The 20,299-nt window shown below is 40.2% G+C and overlaps 1 protein-coding gene across 2 annotated transcripts in view; it reads left to right on the top strand.

Annotated features, from left to right (window-relative positions):
- The first annotated feature begins 2,691 nt into the window (after nt 1-2,691).
- Nucleotides 2,692-20,299, top strand: part of PTN (pleiotrophin) — a 101,653-nt gene continuing 84,045 nt past the window's right edge. The window contains exon 1 of one of the 2 annotated variants that reach the window (XM_023639766.2): nt 2,692-3,180. The gene's annotated coding sequence lies outside the window, so the exon portion shown is untranslated. The remainder of the gene's footprint in view (nt 3,181-20,299) is intronic. The other variant, XM_023639767.2, reaches the window with a different exon arrangement.

Genomic DNA, 20,299 nt, shown 5'->3' with positions numbered 1-20,299 from the left:
AGTGAGTTATTCTTCACAAGAAACAGGGACAAGGGGAAGAAGTTTGGACAGTGCATGATCGCAGTAGCCTTCTAACTGGGCTCTTGACTTCCATCCTTTCCCTCTTGTGGTCCATTCAACACAGCAGAGAGACCCTATTAAACCAGAGTCAGGTTTTGTCACTCTTAATGGTTCCCCACCTCATTCAGAGTAAGAGTAGAATTCCTTATGTTAGACAAAGGCATGATCTGGCCAGTTGTGACCTGCCTGGGCTGGATGTCCACCTCCCTGTCACTGAGTTCCCACCACAGTGGCCTCCTTACTGGTCCTGTAACACCTCTGGCAAGGTCAGAGCTCAGATCTTCCCATTTCCTGATCTCTTTGCCTGGAGATTCTTCTCCCAAATGTTTACTTGGCCAGCTCCCTCAACTCTTCTAAATCTTCACTGAAATTTCACCCCAGGGAGCCTTTCCTCCCTCAAATTGGCACTTCTATCGTCCTGCATTGTCTTATTTTTTCCTGTGGCACTTATCACATCTTTAAAAAATTTAATTAATTAATTAATTAATTTTGTTTGCTTGTTTTTTTTACACAAAAAGGTATGCTATATGAGAGTAGGGATTTTCATCTGGTTTTGTTCACAGCTCTACTCACTCAAAAGCTTAAGTGCTCAAAGCATATTGGCTAAATGAATGAAGTGCCTTGAAATCTTGAATCAACAGACCCATGACTATGCCGTAGGACAAAGTTTGGATTTGAAGTTGAACATTTTGGAGTGCATTAGGAAATATTTTCTACTTAAACTTTGGTGTAAATGGGTGTTGAATTAAATTATGACTAACCCCAACCTCATAGAGTTCTATTTCTTTAAAAAACCTCTTTAATCTTCCTTTATATTTTTAAAATACAATGGTTAATAATGTTAGTCAGGGTTTCTCAATCTCAGCCCTATTAACATTTTGGGCCAAAAAATTCTTTGTTGTGGGGCGGTCCTGTGCATTGTAGGATGTTTAGCAGCATCCTTGTCTTCTACCCACTAGATGCCAGTAGCAACTTCTTCCCCCAAGCTGTGGCAACCAAAAATGTCTCCAGTCATTGTCAGAAGTCCCCTGGAAGGCACAATTGCTCCTGGTTGAGAACCACTGATGTAAATAATTTTCATATATTCCTATTTGAATGAAGGGTTATATTTTTGATATGATACACGTAATGGAGTGGAAATCAGAGGGATCTCATGCTTACTTTATCAACTTTATAGATAAGCACCACAATAATGGGTAGCAGCATGCTATATTTGTAGATGTTAAAATAAAGTTTAGGAAGAAATAGAATATGGATAAGCCCTTGTTTAACGACCTGGAAACTCTATCCCCATGGAGTGATCGTGAATGTTGAGAAGTCTCTTTCGGTAAAGGGCCTTGGAAAAATAATAATAATAAAATGGTAGTGTGGCTTCTTCCATAAATTATGCAGGTGAAACCAGATTAAATAATACAAACATTGCTTGCATCATTGGGACAATGGAATCACAGACAGAAAACAGGCAACTTGAAGTCTGTGTAGAAGGAAGACAGGTGGTTCCTTCCTCATTTATTCCATTCAAGGCTGATGTGTGGCATGTGGATGGAGAGTTTGGTTATGGATTCCCACTGGAGGTGTGTATTTGAATTTCTGATGCCTTCTTTTTGAAAAAATTGATTGATTGTTTAAAAGCTCTACTTGTGGAGACACCTCTTTGTCCCCAGCTGGCAATTCCCTGGGACATTTGTCCAGGTAGCAGTCAATATAAGAGCCCCAAGTCCCCGAGAACTACTTGTCACAAAGCAATGCTTTTAATTTTGAGGTTTAGGTATGGTTCGAAGCATATATAAATTTATATAAGGCACGTGATAGACATTTATCAAATTGAACTGAAGGGATGTAACCTCAGAACTATGGGAAACGGAAGTAAATTTTGCAACCATATTTGAGGTGGCCATCATCAAATGATACGCTGGAAGGAAGAAAAAGGGGCAAGATGAGGAGCAGGAAAGAATGATGAGTGGGGAAATCTCAAAATTTACTTTTTGAGAATACTTGGGGAAACTTGTTTCATACTTAACCATTTTACACAATACTTTTATCTCATATATATCATAAATATTCATCTATGTGTTACTGAAACAGTCCTGGATATATTACCTTAGTATCTTTCCTCAGTTGAACAAAATAGAAATTCCAGAAAGCCATGAAGCCCACCCTCCGAGTTTTACAAACCCCAGAGGTTGAGCTACATTGATTAATCCCTTAAATTCTTGGATGTCAAAAGCATGTCACTAACTAAGTCACTAAAGGCACCAAGAAAGCCAAAAAAGGAAAGAGCCTCCTAAAAGAAAGTGGCATTTAATTGGGAACTTGCAGACATCTGTCACTCTTTGTGACAAGCGCAAAAAAGTACTTTGCACATTTTGTGACTGCAAGTGGGATGGCACTGACAGCTGAAGGAACTGGAGCTGCGTGGAGGGAAGGAATTTGGGGGTGGGGAGGAATAAGAGGCTGGTTTTGAAGACTGTTCCTTTTCATACCTAATGTCATTTAAAAAAAATTGTCTGGGGTCAAAACTGTAACCTAAAATGCCCTCAATTGTCCATTTAAGATGTCCTACTTGATAAACTGAGGTATGCACCCATCTCAAAAACAGGTCTTGCGTAAAGTTTGGAAAAGAAATATCGTGTCGCCGTCTCTGCTAAAACCAAAACAATGTTCCATCTCCTGGCCTCTTGGTTCAAATCCGTGTGCTTGCTCCTAGGGGGAGAGACTGCCCCTGGAGAACTGTGCTTTTAATAAGCTTCCCAATCAGCTCGCGACGGAAAGGCGCGCTCCCTCCCTCGCTCTGCCTGCGTCCTCTCCCTGCCCGCTCTTCTCATCCCTCCCAGTCTCCATTTCCCTTCCGTTCCCTCCCTGTCAGGGCGTGATTGAGTCCAAGGCAGGATCAGGTTCCCCGCCTTCCAGTCCGAAAATCCCGCCAAGGAAGCCGCAGAGCAGAGGAAAATCCAAGGGGGAGAGAGGGAAAGAAAGAGACCAGTGAATCACCGTCTAGGAGGGAGGGAGCAGCCGCCGCGCCACGAGCAGCAGCGACTCGGGTACCTGGACTCGGAACAGACCACCTCGCCCCTTTCAACAAAGGCAGCCGAAGCGCCCAGAGCACATTTGCAACTCAAAGTAAGTGAAAAGGACTGCTCGATTCTCCGAGGTGTCTCCAATCGAGTTTCCCTTCACCTTCTGCCACTTTTCTGGGTGCCAGCAGATGATGGTGGCGGGAGTGAGAGAGAGGCTGCCTTGGTGTCTTTGCTGGTGGGGCTGTTTTCAAGGCAGATTTGCTCCAGAGGTAAACTGAGGCATATTTGGGGGGAGACAGGTGAGGATAGTCTGCGTGCCCTGAGATGAGCAGAACGAAAGTTGCTTTTGTGATGTTACGCATGCATTTGGATAGTGTTTCTGCTGCCAGCTGGAGAACATGCAGGGGCTTTGCTCACTGTGAAACCTCTTTAGTAGGTGTGTCTGTGGCTGGGTAGAGAAGAGAAAGTAAGGCAGCCTGAGCAAGCAGGGCTCATTTCCTACCCTTTCTCGGCTTCTCCCGTTGCCCCAGGGCTTGCCAGATGACGACTCTTAGCTGGCATTTCTAGGTATGATGTGGGGGCTTGTTTCTCCCAGTACCAGCTGACATTGAGCATCTCTCATGGAGCATCTAGCACTGCTTGTGCTGCCTATTCTAGAAATGATCAAATCCAAAGTTTAAAAGGCACACTAACACGCCATCTCTCATGTGAATGCTGACTTTAATAACTGCCCTGTACACAGACACTTGAACTTTTTATTTTGCCCCCGTAAAGCTAGTGTATATTTATTACTAATTTGCCAGATACTTAGTTTCTCAGTTGATGTTTCTAAGTTAACCAAATATTTTTAAATGGAGGAATGTATTCAACTCCCTTCCCTATTTGATACACAGAACATACAACTTCCTCTCTCTTTACCACACACACCCCCCTTTCTCCTTAACACAACACACACACACACTCACACACAAACGCAAGAACACACACCGAGTTTATGTGCACTCTGTTGTTAGCCCACTCTTCTCTCTGTTAACAGCTGCTTTGTAAGTTTGGGGATACGTTGAAAAAATAGGATTGGCGTGTGGGGGGAGGGGTGGTGATGAGAGGGGAGAATGGAAAAAGTGGGGGACAAAGTTCCAGTCTTTTAGCATCTTTCATCTTAGAAGGCGTTTTGCTTTAGCAGGTTGAGAAAGGTGGTGTGTGTGTGTGTATGTGTGTTGGTGTGTGTTGGAGGGAAGGGCCTGGGAGGAGATTCAGGAACTAGCAAGAAGAGCTTTTGAACTAATAACAGAATGAAGCAATTTCATGATCTTAGGCAAATGTGGAACTGATGAAACAGTGGAGCCCATTTTAGCCCCTTGATCATCTGGGGATGAATTAACATGTAGAAATATTACAAGGTAATGGGAGTGAAACAAAAGCGTAGGAAATAAATCTTGTATTTTCCATCTTTATTATGCTCCTTTTTAAGTAAATTATATACTTTAAAGACCAAATGTTAAAAAAAGCATTTATAGTCCAGTTACATTCAAAGAAAATCAGAGTGGATAGTATCGTTTTTCTCCCCTTTGGGACATGAATTATTTCAGAGTGGCGATATTTGTACTTTCTCATTTAAACCAGAGGATGAGATTTTTTATTATTTTATTTTTTGAAAAAAGCCCCAATGCCATTATTCTGTGCTTTAAGAAACTTTTATGCTTGGAGTTGTCTAATTGTCCTTTAAATCTTGAGAAGGTGATCTTTCTTCTCCTACTGTCCCCCATTAGGACATTTTTCTCCTCATCTAGTGAAAGGCCTCTGCAAGGAATGTCTACCTGACGCCTTGCAAAACCACAGGAGGTGCTGTATTCCAGCTGTTTCCTTGCGGATACAATTGCATTATCTTTTCAAAGCTAGAGCTGCAAGAGAAATGAAACTACTGTTAATATATAACCTTTTATTACCTGACTTTTAAGTGAGGTATTATACCGAATGAGAATAATATATATTTAAAGCAGGTATAGTATCATACAGGTTATATATGTTATGTAATCTTATATAATAATATGTAATTCTGAGGTTTCCATGATATTTGGAATAATTTGTTCAAAGTTTCCAACTACCTTTTTTTGGCCTTTACTTTTAGCAATATGTGGCAGAGCCCACATTTTTTTTTTTTTAGTGGGCATTTTTTTTTACTCCAATAAAGCCAATGGCCTGGTTTAAATTTTCACAAAACCTAATCATTAAAAATAACCTGAGAGGGGCCAGCCCGGTGGCACAGCAGTTAAATTGGCACGTTCTGCTTCTCGGCGGCCCAGGGTTCGCCAGTTCGGATCCCAGGTGTGGACAAGGCACCGGTTGGCAAGCCATGCTGGGGTAGGCATCCCATGTAGAAAGTAAAGGAAGATGGGCACGGATGTTAGCTCAGGGCCAGTCTTCCTCAGCAAACAGAGGAGGATTGGCAGTAGTTAGCTCAAGGCTAATCTTCCTCAAAAAAATTAAAAAAAAAATAACCTGAGAGAAATAAGGTCCCCAAATAGTTTAATCACTTTTATCAATAAAATCAATCTTAGAAATTAAATATTTTAAGTTTAAGTGTTTTGTTTTCCCTTTGAAGTTACTCTTGCTTTCTCATTTAAATACAGTCTCACGTGAATTCTGATCGTATTCCTATTTGCCATGTGGTGTTTTTATTGCTATTCAAAATTTTCTCAAGAGAGTGAGTTTAGTTGGCTTGTTCAAAATGGTGTAGTAAGTTAACGATAGATGGAGGGCCAGAAGTCAGAATTCAGAATACAAATTCCAGTTCTCCTAAGACTTAGGCTTTTTAATATGGTGGCACAGTGATGAGGCGAGTTGTCCTTGACTTCCTTCCTAAAGGTAATGTCCAAATTGAGACCACCCAGGATGATCAGGGAACAAACGTGTTCTACCTACACCTGGGTGCACCTCAGCCTCAGCCCAGATGCAGGTGTGGTTTCCTCTAGAGCATCTGGCTGAGGCTGAGGGAGTGCTCTCCCACTGCCCTTGTTCCGTTGCTTGGATGCTCAGTGGGGCTTCTCTACAAGGGAATGTTGTCTCCTCTGGCTGCTGTTCTAATGGATAATCAGAAGAATTTTTGTCTCCACGTGGCACAAGGCCGTGTCATTGCCCTGGGGTAAAATAACATTCAGATATGGACCTTGTTTTTATGAGCTGAGTCTGCTTTTTTTCATCCAGAGTCAATTGGCTTGAGTGAAATTTGGGTCATGGCCTCACTTTGGAAAGTTGTTCTCCGTTCTTGCTGTTTGTGGCCAATTCAAGTTTCCATTCACTGGGCCATTTTTCCATGCACTTCATGCCAGTCATTTATATGGCATAGTTTTCATGGTGTCATACATATAATTTTTCTAGATTGTCCAATATAAGAAGCCTTTTGTTCCTCCCTATTTTAGTGTTTGGTAAACAAGAAGTTAAAATTTCTGTGGTTTAAAAGGGTAGCTATAATGTAACATTATCAGAGGGTATTATCATTATGGTAATATTTGTATTCAATTATGTAGATCACATTCACCACAAATCCTTATTTCTTTAGGGTAGGCAAGGAACACAGTGGATATTTCATACCTGAGGTATTTTGAGAAATAAAATTTAATTTCTTCTACTGGGCTTTATTTTGGAGACATTTCTTCACAGTAGGTTTAGATAAAATTTTATTTTAAATTAAAAAAGATAATCATAGTGAGTCTCCTAAAAGCAGAATTCTACATTCTTAAACATAATACTCATAAAAAAAGAAATCTCTTGCTGTATATTAATCTTGAAAGAAGTGAGTCATAGTAACTGATACTTAGGCTCTTGATTCTAGGAATTGTGCTTAGTAAAACCCAAAGCATCATTTAAAAACACAAATAGCATGCTGTATTTCTAACCTTTTGTTTCTACTTCCAAATTTTACACTCACTTGTTCCCCCTTCTCTGGCTCTCATTTCTTCCTTTTATTGATCTGGTTGCCATCATTTCTCATCCAAGAAGTCCCAGGATGTCTTGCCCAATTTCATCCCCACATCTATGACATCATATATCCATTTATGTACATGTGTGTCAGGAATGGTTGCCCATTTCTTGGAATCCATGGAAGGTTTGACCTTGCTACCCAGAATTTTGACATTTTTCTGACCTGGTTAACCCAAATTTGTTTTCAGGGCCAATGTACTCTCTATCGACTCCACTAGATTTTTTTCCTTTTTGACTCAGTCTGTGGTGAGGATCAGCTTACCCTTTCATCACTACAATAAACGTTGGCTTCATTCTCCTCTCAGATTCTCAACTTCGATGAAAGGATGGAGCCAGGATTATTTATCTCCATCATGCCTTCCTAGGTACCACCTCAACAATACAATGTTTCTTGCTACTATGGCAAGTCAATTTAACAGTAATAAACAGTATTTGTTATATATGTGCAGGATGCATAATTCTTTGCTGGACAATGTAGTATATTTAAATACAACACAGAAGGTTCTTTTCTCTAGGGCTCACGATTTTAAAATTCCAAACACTTTGTGAATGGCAAATGGTGCTAACCTGTGAAATCTTTTATTAGAAATTCAATTAAAAGAGATCTCAAACAATGAAAAATCCATTATACCCTCACCCATCTCTGGAAGAAACACTTAAAAAGTCACAGTTCATTTCATCAAATCAATGGCTTTTTGCGTTTCTTCCTTTTTTTTTTTTAACCATGCAGCAGCTTTGCCTGCTAACATCACCTTCTTATCTTTTACTGTAACCTCCTTGACATATTATTATCTTAGTTTTTTTCCAACTTCTTTGGCCACTCCTCTCATCTGTTGTTTTTTTATTTTTCCTTTTTCACCGTCACCTTCAAAATGTGGACATTCCTTTCCAAATATTTCAATTCTCTCTCTTCTCCTCTCTCTTCATCATCCTCTCTCCAAATGCTTTCATATTGATCATGACTCCTCTTTGTGTTTCTACTCCAATTTTCATTGAGAAAACTCTCAAATTTCTCCATTCTCTACTGAGCTTTAGTCTCACATTTTAAAGTGGTTTTTGAATGAATAGGGATGGGAATGATTTGAGTGTAATCCTGTTGGGGAAGTGGATTGAAGTAAAGGATTTCTTATTATTTTATTCTTGTCCCTAACACACGTCTACAGATATTGACTGCCCTATTACATGTCAGGGAGTGTGATGGGGACATGAAAAAATAACTATGCCTTCAAGCAGCTTATGGTCTACTCAATGTATATGCTAATAATAAGATTAAAACACAAGTTACTACAACACAAGTTAGAGTAAGATATGTGCATACAAGGTTTTTTGTCCTAAGCAGTTCCAGCGACAAAGGGATAAAAAACATTTTTATGAGAAAAAGGAAAGTGTAACTCACAAAAGGCTAAATGGAGAAGGTAATAATATTTATTTCAAAAGCATCTTTGTCCTTTTGTTGGTTTAATGCTTTCTTTCTGGAAGAGAAATTGGACTCTCAATTCCTTTGTGTTTTCATTTCGCATTTGCCACATAATAGACCAGAAAAAAAAATATTGAAAGTGACGTCTTAAGAAATCAGTCTTAATTATTTAGAATAAATATAATTTTGAAGGCATGAGAGTTCACCCTAGGTGTTCTTTTCAGAAAAAATTTATACCAGATATGAGATGACTGTCCTTCAGTGGAAATACAGACATAAGGAAATAAAGCAAATCCTCCAACTTCAGCTGTGGCATTTGGATGAAACTGTCAATGAATAGGGGATTGAAGGCCCCCAGGGAGCGTTTCCCCAGGTGAATCCTCCCTCCAAATGGAGCTCTGATTGTCCCCTCCTCTTTTCTTCTCGGCCTCTCCATCACCCCTTCCAGTGACTTCAACTCCTGCTTTCCCAGCAGTGTTGACACTGGAAGAGCACATCTTTTACCTGTCATAATTATTCACCTTTACCACCAGCTCCACCCCACCCACATCATGCACCCTTGAAGGCAGAGACTTTTTCTCATTCACCTCAAGAACGCTAGAATATCTAGCATAGGCCCATTGAAAATGCCCAGTAAGTGTTTGGCAAATGAGTGAAAACTAAATAAATGACTCTGAATACCATTTTCTCTGCCCTTAATGTTCCAATGACCTTGACTGTCCTCTATACCTAATCTCCCTAAACATCACTTGGTACCAATTTCCTGTTTAAATCTGAGCACCCCCATTCTCAGCCTTGAACCTCTAGAAGAAGCCTCTCTGTCTCTCTTTTCTTCACTCCTTCATTCCAAAGGTCATATATGCCTGCCAGGTCTCTGGAGTGTCTTCCTACGCATACTCCACCTCATTCAGTTTAAGGCCCCAAACCTTCTATGATTCCTGACTCATGGCTACCTCCATAATGGAGAGAAAAATCCTACCTCTTCTTTAACAAGCCCTATAATTCAAAGCTACAAGACTGATCACTTGAAGCATTATTTTCATCATAACTCCAATGTAGCTGTAAAACATTTGCTTTTCAGAACTTTTCACACTTATTTTCTCATCATATTTTGTAGCAATTCTACTTAGGTAGGTTGAGCAGGGTTTTTTTTTTTCTTGATTGATGTGGACACTTAAGCTTAGAGAGGTTAAGGTGACCCCATTAAATGCCATACTAGTTTTAAAACAAAGGTCTTAAAATTGCCAGTTTGGGGATTTTTTTCTCTATAATATAATGCCATCTTTTTCTTTGGCTAATTAATTTTGTCTCCCAATTGCCTCTCATATCTAACCTAAACTCCAATGTATGTACAAAAGAGGCCAGATAACCTCTGGTAGTGGTTCCCTGTCTTCAATGATTATCAGAGTAACTAGAGTCATGTCTTAGCATCCAGATGCCTGGGGCCCATCCCCAGAGATTCTCATTTGACGGGTGGAATCAAGGAACCTGGACACGTGACAGGTCATCTGGATGCAGGTGATGCCTTAGAAACATTAGCCCCAACTCTCCAGTATTTGAGCTCCAAGGCCAAAGAAATCAAGGTGTAAGCTACAGCTACACTTCTTACTAGCTGTTTGACCATCAACAAATATTGTGGTCTCTCTTACTTCAAATTCCTTGTCCCTAAAATGAAGGCACTAATACTTACCTCCTAGGACTGACATGAGTATTAATGTAGAAAATGAATGTGAAGGACTGAACCAAGAGTCTGACTGCTAGGGAGTGTGTGATGAGGATGATGAAAATGCTGATTGCACCCCATGAAAGTCCCCCTTTGATCTGCCTGCTCTACGGCTTTTATTTCTCATGCCCAGTTGAGTTTTCTAACAAACATACAAACATAAACCTAAGGGAGACTCTCTGCTTCTTGAAATGCTTCTCCTCTCCACACTGTCAGATCATTCTCTCTAAATAAAGATCCAAAACTCCTTTCTTCTGAAAAGAAATATGTAGAACATGTGATCATGCTCAAGACCTGGGGTGTTTGACATGTAGGGTCCCCAAATCAGATTGTTGACCTTGGCCTTTCCCATAGTGTCTAGGAGAGCATTGTGCATACAGAACACTCCCAATCTAAGGTGCACCGACCTTATTGCTGACATTAGTGATGCCCATAACCATGTCCTCCCTGACTCCTGCTGCCATCATGGAGGCATCAGCTCAGAGGAAGGAGTCAAGGTTTGGATTCAAGAACCCACATTTATCTCATCACAGTTCTGTCTGTTGTTTGGTACGGGATGCTGAGGATGTCATTGAATCTCCTGGAATCTCAGACTTTTCAGTATAAGATGATGACAATGATGATGATACTATCTGCTTTACTTACACAGGTTGGTGGTAAAGGTAAACTGTGACAACGCAATGTTTATAAACTGCAGACTGTCTTACCGCACGTGAACTATTATTAATAAAATCAGTGGGGCCAGTTCTGTCTTTCTCTTTCCCCAATTCTGCTGCTTGTCATTGTCATTTTCTCAGGACACCTAGAGATTGCCTCAGATCCCAGAAGGTAAGTTTGACCTGATGAAGTGAGTAGGAGGAAAGATGTGTGACGGGTGTGAAGAAAAAGAAATCTGAGTCATAGTGAAAAAACAGTGAGTAGACAATTCTAAGAAAGGCTAAATTAAAATGGTTATGAATTCTTTTACTAAATTTTATGTTATAGTTCTTCCCAAGAGTTGTCAAGGATACATACCAAAGTTTTCAATGAGTTATTCTCACTAAATTTAGGTTTTTACGATTGACTAGCAACACTTTGTTTACGCTATAGCTGTGCATCTCATACTCTAATGTGCTTATGGGTCACCTGGAGGTCTTGCTGAAATGCAGATTCTGATTCAGTAGGTCTCCGAGGACTCTCAGAGTCTGCATTTCCAACAAGCTCCCGGTGATAGCTATGCTGCTGGCCTGGGGATCTCACTTTGAGTAGCCAGCCACTAGTGTTTAGTTCAACAAACTTGAGAGAATGGAAGAAGGATCAGAGCTCTCCAGTCATGACATCCATAGCTTAACAAAAACAATGAGAGTCATTGGCACTAACACTTCTTGCTACATGCAAAAGCTTCATGTCCAAATAATATTTACAATGTTTGATTATTTATAAAGGAAATTTACAGTCACCATACGAATTGCTATTGACTCGACCAAAGCCTCTTAAGAGTAAAAGGCCCCTTGCCAGGTGTGTATGCGGATCTCTTTACCAGTGCTTCTAGACCTTTCCCTGGAGAGAATGTAAGTGATCCAAATGCAGCCTTCTTAATTTGCCTTAAAATCTATTGAGAAGTGTTCAGGAAACTTCATTCTTAATATGGAAAGGATATAATGTAATATGTTTTCTTGGTGCTGGAGTATTCTCTTCTTTAGGCGTCGAACATCTATTACTCCCTTCAGTTGTCCCCTTCCAAACTAGAATGGAAGTAGAGCAGGTCTCACCCATCTGTGTGACTTCCTGGGAGACATTGGGTTGCCTAGAGAAAGAGCAGGGGTTTTTTGCCTCTGAGTCTAGAATTAATTGATACGGAACACATCTTGGTAACACTCTTAGGAAATGGAGAAAATTTTCATTCAGGCCAAAACAAATGGAGACCATACAAAACTTTAAAACAATGTTTTCATAATGGCCTTCCATATTTGCTGATAATATGACCTTTTCTAAAACCTAGCCATGGAATTATTGCTCCCGGTAGCAGAGAATCATTTCTGAGGTTTTAACGTATAGTGGCCTTCATTTCTGAGCATAAGAACATCAGAGGGGTTCCACTGGGCATCCGCCAGCTGGCCAGATGGAGTGTCCATATTAAGTCAGAAGTTGGATCTTTGGCTTTAAAAAAAACAAAACAAAAACCCTGCAGCTTTGGAGAATCTTTTGCAAGGGTCAGTTTATTTCTCCGAAAAATAATTTCTATAAAAAAAATGTTGCCTTGTGTGTGCAATATTTTTCTTTAAATATGGTATAAGGGGTGTGAATGAGGAAGCCTGAAGCTGCTATTGGAAAGAAAGCCGGTAGTTTATTGATTATTTTAACATGTGTAGGTACTTAAATCTTGAAACAATAAAATAGCCCCTTTCTTTCTATCCTGTTTTCTGGTATACAATATACATTTCACTATTAAATTTCCTGTCTCTGACGGTATGCTCTCAAATACAGCTCAATGCATGTCAAATTTGTGAGAAGGTTGATTAATTTTAACCATGTGAAAAATGATGAAAAGGATTTTTTTCCCTTATGTTTGTTATTAGGAAAACACAAATATATGCCTGAAGAAACACATCATTTTTTTCTCATTCTAGGAAAAATGTGTGTTCATGGTACAAGAAATTCAAACTTTAAAAAATTGCAAAGAGGGAAAAACCTCACTTATAAGCATCCTCAAAATAGATACCACTATTAGCACTCTGCTATACTTTTACAGTTTTTCTGATGTAACTTTTTAAAGTAGTTGTATGAATCACTTTCTGTCCTGCTTTTTAAATCAACATTACAACCGACACACACTACATTTTTAATAGCTGTACATACGTTAACATGTGCATTTGTTTCTACTAAATGGGCCAATTAAGATGGAAATTCAACTTATTTGGTTTGATATGGGTAAATTTAAATCATAAAAAAGCTTAATAAATTAGGGTTATGGACTCTCATAAAAAAGTTGGAAATAGAAAAATACAAACAAACGGACATAATCCCATGAAACAAACAAAAAGTTCTTTGTCCCAGCAAAAGATGTGCTGTTTAGATGGGAACAAATAATCCTGTGGAACTTAGTGTGTGCCAACTAAAGGTCAAGCTGAGTAAACATCATCTTCCATTCTTACCCTTGAGGACCCTTCCAGATACATATCCAGGGGTAAAGTCTCCCCAGGGAAGCCACAGCTGCCTGATCCTGCCCAGATCCAACCTGGCCCCTTTAGCAGGTCCCAGGGGCCCGGGGGACCTCTGTGTGTTCTGGGATGACAGGAGTGGGCCTAATGCACTGCAGGTGGGGAAAGTGCAAGAGGAGCAAACCTCTTTGATGCATGTCGCTCCAGGGCTTGGCACCCTTTGGGGAGTTATTTATTTGCTTTGTTATTATTTGGAATGACGAGTGTACAAATTGGCTCTAGTTTAAAGTGAGTCAGATCAAATTTGGGGTTGAGAACCACATTTCTGTTTGTAGAGGATGGGGGAAAGTTAATGCTTTTGTGGTCTACGCCAGGGTTGAGATTCCCACAACTTGAGCCTGAAATGAGGTTTAGCCTTTTTAAATAGCTGTTTTAGTCTGATGGTTAGGGATCACAGGGTTTGCTCTCTGATACGTGATACCTGGGCATTTGAAGCTGTGCTTCAAGGCTGTCATAGATGAATTTGGGTTGGAGAAATAGATCAAAAGCAATTCAGCAAGAATAAGTGGGTAGAGGTGGATTTTTACCAATTCCTAACCAGATCCACATTTCCTAAAAGCAAGAAAACTTTGTGGGTTTCTAATGTCTCATCCAGTGATGTTCTCTCACAAGAGATTAAAAGGAGAGCAGTTAACTTCAAAGGCAGCAGAACTGAGAAGACAAAAGCAATAGAAGTGGACGTGAACTGAAACCTTAGGGAAACCTTCCAAAAATCTGATGGAAGCCCTACGTTTGCGGAGAGAAACTTCAGACCTCACAGAAAGTTCTATTAGACAGCATTGACTGCAGATGAACTGCTGGGTGACTGTCTTTGCTACCTTGGGCCCATCTGGCTCTGGTGGGGCTGGTTAGGAGATTTCGCTGGGGTAGATTTGTCTTGTTTGCTTTCCAGATCTCCCAGGCTCTAGATGCCTCTTGGTGTAATTATGCCATGAAGTCGGTTTGGCTCTGTGGGGCAACCCTGTCCTCTTCTTGATCTTCTCAGAGGAAGCTTTTGAAGACAAAGCAATATCAGTTGTTCCAATGAATAGTTCCTGCCTCAGATAGGACCTGAGTAATCTTGGATGCAGGGCTACCAGTTATGTCACTGGTGCCAACTCTTCCGTAAAGCTGTCCACACTCTATTGTTTCCAATCATGTCTTCTCTACCATGGGGGTGGATTATGACAGGGAATTAAAGAGGAGACTGAGAGTCTCCCTTCCATGGGCTGGGACACAACAGGATCCCTCCAGGCCCGTGGCTTAGCTGCACACAGGCCAGTTAGCTTCCTGGGTTAGTTTTCTACCATAACTTCCATTTACCAGTTGTGTAACGTTAAGTATATTGTTTAAATGAGAAAAAGTTCAGGCTTGGGCATTTCTATTAAAAATTCTAGTTTTACTTTGAAGAACAAATATTCCCATGTCTTCTTCCCATCTCAGATTGACTCCTTCCTTATCTGATTTCCAAGTCCATACTAAGGTGTAAGCAGGTTTTTCATTACCCTTTAGAACTTCAGCAACAGTTGAAAACAGGCGTAGAACAGGGGCAGGTGTATACTCTTCTTAGGGTTACTTTAATGTTTCTTTGGTGAGGAAGATTAGCCTAAGTATTAGAGGCTGTTTTCCTCAAAAGGGAATGAACCTCATTGCTCATCCTATGTGTTATGGGATTCCTTATCTCTATTCTTGGTGGAATTTAAGAATGTCTTGGTCCCTTAAGAATGTTCAAATATTTGTACTTATTATGACTCATAGTGCTGCAGTGAGAGTGGAGTGTTCTTTAGATCTGCAGAGTGGCCGGAAACCTCTGAATTGGAAGAGGTGAGATTTGTGGAAGTGAAGTACAGACCAATTAGTAAGGCTTTAAGGAGCAAGTAACAAAATTCTTCCAGAGGGTGGAAATGGAGAAACTGTGGGACTGTGGCTTATCAGTTAAATTTGACTGAGTGAGGATGAGGAAACACCCAATGAGGAGCACCATGTGCAAGTGAGGGACATTTAAAGTACATACTAGAAAGGATAAGACATGGAAATATTGACTGGTGTTTCTTGAAGCAAATTTGCAGATCTTAGAATATATTCCTCAAGACAGCATCTAACTGATATTATTTCCATTTGTAGGTTCATTTCAATATGAAGATGCTTCAATTGTTAAATCATCTTAAATTATTTGTTCTTTGAAATAAAAGAAGTTGCTATATTAATTCTGAGTTTCAGTGGTCCTGTCACTGTTCCTACCATATTGCTAGATGATCATTTCTAGTTCTTCTTTGACTTTACCACTGCCCAAATAGCAACCAGCACATAATAGGTGCTCAGTTTGTATTAACTGGCTGCCCTAGCCAAAAATTGTGACATGAGCAATTGTTTACTTTGGTATCCCAGCTTTTCTTTTCTGCTCCATCCTTCGTACTCAGGGATATTTCCTTTATCAGTGTTCAGGCAGCTACAGTCCCGCCTCCTGCTATTGTATGAAGACATCTTGTATCTCGGCTTCCTGCTGGCCATTGGCATCCTTAACTTCCCTTGATGTGCTCTGGGGTCACACAGCAATAAGTCAAAGTTCAGGACCTGCCAGCACCACTGAGATGCTGTTTATAGGAACTTTCAGAGCCAGCCTTTGTTCTTTATGGTTGGCTACTTCTAGAAGCTGAAGACTTTGCTTTCTTTTCTTATTATTTTTCTCCTTTTTCCTTTCTGGCACAATTCACACACTTTAATAATAATATTTAATATTTGTTGAGAGCTCCTATATTTAGGGCTCAGTACTAGAACTTTACATTCAGTACTGGCTTATCCCAACAACCCCATGGGATAAACACTATTTTCCTTCTTAGTTGAAAAATGAGGAAACTGAGTCTCAGAATGGTTAAGTAACTTGTCCAGGATCACAAACTAGTGAGAGGTAGAATTGAGTTTGTAGTCCAAATATTTCTAACCACAGAGCTCTTAAGCATCATGCTTTTCTACCTCCATCTATGACAAGGGCCCAGGGAGTATATGAAGATATTTGGGTTCAATATTTCCTTCTTCCCCCTAGCCAGTGTCCAGGAATATAAACTCTCATACTATGCAATTTATTTCTACCTCACTATGATCAGGAGAATACCCTCTCTTGGACAAAGAATCCTGTCATAGACTAGACCTCTTTGATTACATGTTATTGTATATTGTTTCATTCTCCATTGTTTTCTCAAGCACCAATTTGCCTGGCCTGGTGATTCAACTGGCTTTTGCTGAAGAAGGGAATAGGGAGAGTTAGGCAGAAGGGTGTCTAGGAGATGCTCTATCTATTCCTCCAGGCTGCTATCACCTGACTAAATTGTTTGTTAGATTGCTGTGTTCCAGCCCTGGGGGAGGCCACAATGGCGTGTTTGTTTGTGTATGAGAGTCTCCAGCTTTGATTAGCAGCTAGCTCCAGTGCAGCTGAGCTTACAATAGGGACCGAAGGATGGGAAACAAATCCTGCTACAGTTTCCCATTGGAAAGCATTCACTGTCGAGCTTGGACACCCAACAGTGGGGCACAGATGGACGGAGGCTGGGAAAGGTTAGGTGATGGATTCTCCATGCCCCACAGCTTGGTGTGTGTGATGAAGTCAAGTGCTAAGCCTCTATCCCTCTACACGTCTTTTAGCGATTAAGATTTGAGACTGGTATTGATGTGGTTTGATGAGGACAAAGCCTGGAAGGCTGAAAAGCATGAAGGAGCCCCACAATTATGAGGGCAAAAACAGTGAAAAAGATGTAACTATCTTAAAGGGCTAGTCACACAGTAAAAAAAAAAAAAAAAAGTCATTACTTTGGCTACATGGAAGAGGTGAAAATAACCATGACTATAATTCTACCAATGAAAGAGGGAAGTAGAAAATTTTTATTTTGTAAGATAGGAAAAGTTAATGATTTCATAACATAGACAAACTGTAGTGGAATTTTATTTTTTCTCATTAAATTAAATCCTATATCTATTGTAAGCACCCTCATCCCTGGTAGCTGAATAATAAGGTATCTGCCTGAAGTAATGAGCCCTCATATATCCTTAGAGGAGTGTTTAATTTATTGAGAATTGTTAATCAATAGTATATTTGTCTGAAACACTGTGCACGTTACAAAAAGACATAATCTATTATCTTAGCCTGTAGGTACCTTAGTTGGGTCTTCACAGGGAGGACAAAGCTGACTTATGGTTAGAACACCATACAGTATAGCATATGAATAAATGGTAGGCAAGTGGTTCAATCAAGTTACCTAGAGGAAGAAGGCAGTCTAGTTTAAGTGGAAAAGGGAGGCTATATGAGGGGGGTAGGATTTTCAAAGACAGAGCAGTAATGTATATGGCAGAAAGGCAGGGGGAAAGCATTGCAGGTGCGGGATGGAGAAAGAGGAACACCAAAGAGATGAAAACGAGCAAGATATTGGGGGACACAGAACAGATGGACCTGATTTGTGCAGAGAGTGGGTGGCCGGAGAGTGAAAGTTAAGAAAAGTGTTGGGTAATAGTAGCAAGATCCTTGAAGTGCAAGCCAACCTACTTGAATTCTGTCATGTCAGTGAGCAAAGAATCATGGAGAGTTCCTCACAAGCAGGGAAAGAAAGAAAATTTTGTAGAGTATTATTATTTGTAGAAAGATTATTCTTAGAGAAGTAACAGATTGGAGATGGAGAGAATCAGTTAGATTTTAGAAAGTAATCCTCAGTGTACCACCCTTCCCCCACAAACACTTGATCTTTTCAAATTCTGGAAATCCTGTTCACGCTTCAGCGCTTTGCTTAAACACCATCTCCTCCATGAAAATCGTCTTTATTCCCCTAGTTAAAATGAATACTTACTCCCTTTTCTATTCCACAACTTCCTATGATTTTTCTTTTACAATTTTTTATTCATTCATTCATTCAAAAATATGCCACGCACGCAATGTGCTGGGCTCTGTGTTAAGTACTAGGGATACAGAGATGAATACAAGACTGTCTTCAAATCTCACAGTCTAGTTGGGGGGCGGGCACATAAACATCTAATCAGTGCAATGTCAGTGCAATGATTTAGATAAGCACTTTAGAAAGCCTGTAGGAGAGACACCTAATTCAACTGGGAATGGATTCGGGGCAGCTTCCAGGAGAAAGTGTCTCCTGACTATGTTTAGAGACTGACGAGACAAGGGAGAAAGTGGGAGTTCTAGGCAGAGGCGATAGTATGAATCCTTACTTCATTCTTGTCATATAACAGTTACTTTAAATGACTATCTTTTCCCTACTTAACCATGGAACTCTTAGCCCAATCCTTTGCACGATAATGAATGAAATAAAGAAAGAAAGAAAAAGAGAGCATGAATTTCTGGTGCCTTGGTGTAAGTTGGTAGTTAGGAAGAATCCTTTCTAGAGACACTACGAAAGCAAATAAAAAGCTATCTGAAATCTAGACCTTAGGATGGAAAGTGGGTACACGAAGGGTGAGTGAACAATGAGATGTTAAAGCTGATGAATTTGGGAGAATGCTGGTGCCATAGATAAAAAGAAGAAATTTAGAGAAAGAGCTGATTTGGGGGAAGTGTTCTGGGCCTGAAGGAATTGTGGAAAGACAGGATTCTCCTCACAACGGAGTGTGAGCGGAACGCAAGCTTCTCAGATCTCCTGAACTTTGTGGGCACCCTCAATGTCTGGGGAGGCTGTTTGATGAGAATTTGCCTCAGGCATGTGTCACTTGGTCAGTGGTAAGCAGGCTGCCATCTAAACTCAAATTCCCTGGCTCATTACTGTACCTTCCTCCCCAGGAGGTCTCGCAACATACTTTTTCTAGAATGAGGTAAGACCACATTAACACTTATTTTCTGGAGAATACATTTTATTACTTTGCTCCTTATTTTAAGGTTTCCTTGGATGCATCGGCTTTGAAGAAAACTCTATAACCAGGCCTAGATATTTCATATGTACACAGAACCATTTGAAGCCACTTCTTACAAAAGAGATCAGTCTGCCTACAAGAGCCTTCTGTAATTTGAGTAACTGCGTTTTCGATGCCCACTGATTCACTACGCTGAGGTGCCCACTCTTTCCTTGAAACTGCTCATTTTCCTTTGCTCAGATGAATGAGCTTCTGCCAGGCATGTATAGAGTCATTACTTCTGCAGCCAGTGGAAAAAGTCGTTACTCATGAAACTCAACACCAGAGTGACGGTGAAAGCCAGATTGTTATGGTTCCACTAATATTGATTAAAATATGTGGAGAAAAACAATGTGCTGGACCCACAAAGGGAGAAAGTTTCTTATGTTCTTTGTTCCTGTCCCCGAGGATGTTTTGTAATGCACTTAACTCCCCAGAGTCCTCCTTCACCACACACCCTGCTGGGGAAGGAAGACTCTCCCTTTCTTTTAGGTATTTTCTTTATCCAACTCCGCGGAATCCTTCATAGTGAGGGCAGAGTCGAGGCACATGGATCTTTTAAATTTTTCTTCCTTAAAAATCTTTTTTTCGATTTTGTTAAAAGAAAAGAGAGCTCAGAAAGTCAAAATTGTGGCATTTCCAATCCCCAGTTCAGTTGTGAGTAGAAGAGGCAGGAAATGTCCTGGTCACAGAGATTAGACAAGATATTTTCTAAGCAAGCCATTTAGCCCAGGATGTGTTATATTAATATTGTTCCAGATTAGAGTTTAGTCTCCAAGTCCTCATCCGGGTAATTTGGGGCCTTTGAGTATGAAATCTTGTGATTTCATGGAGTTTTTGCCTCTTCTGTTTCCTTTGATCAATCAGTAAGCTTCTGCTAGGATGAGCCTATTATCATACGATTGTCTCTCTTATCTGCAGATAACCCACCTGATATTTAAAAAACCATACTCTGTTTAGGCTTTTCGATAATGAAGCTAACAACTAACATCCATGTAATATTTTACTATTCACATGTGGCTTTCATATATCTTCTCTCATT

This window comes from Equus caballus, chromosome 4 (assembly GCF_041296265.1).
Source record: "Equus caballus isolate H_3958 breed thoroughbred chromosome 4, TB-T2T, whole genome shotgun sequence".
Classification (NCBI taxonomy): domain Eukaryota; kingdom Metazoa; phylum Chordata; class Mammalia; order Perissodactyla; family Equidae; genus Equus; species Equus caballus.
Note: the sequence above shows the minus strand (reverse complement) of the source record. Positions and strands in the feature narration are given on the sequence as shown.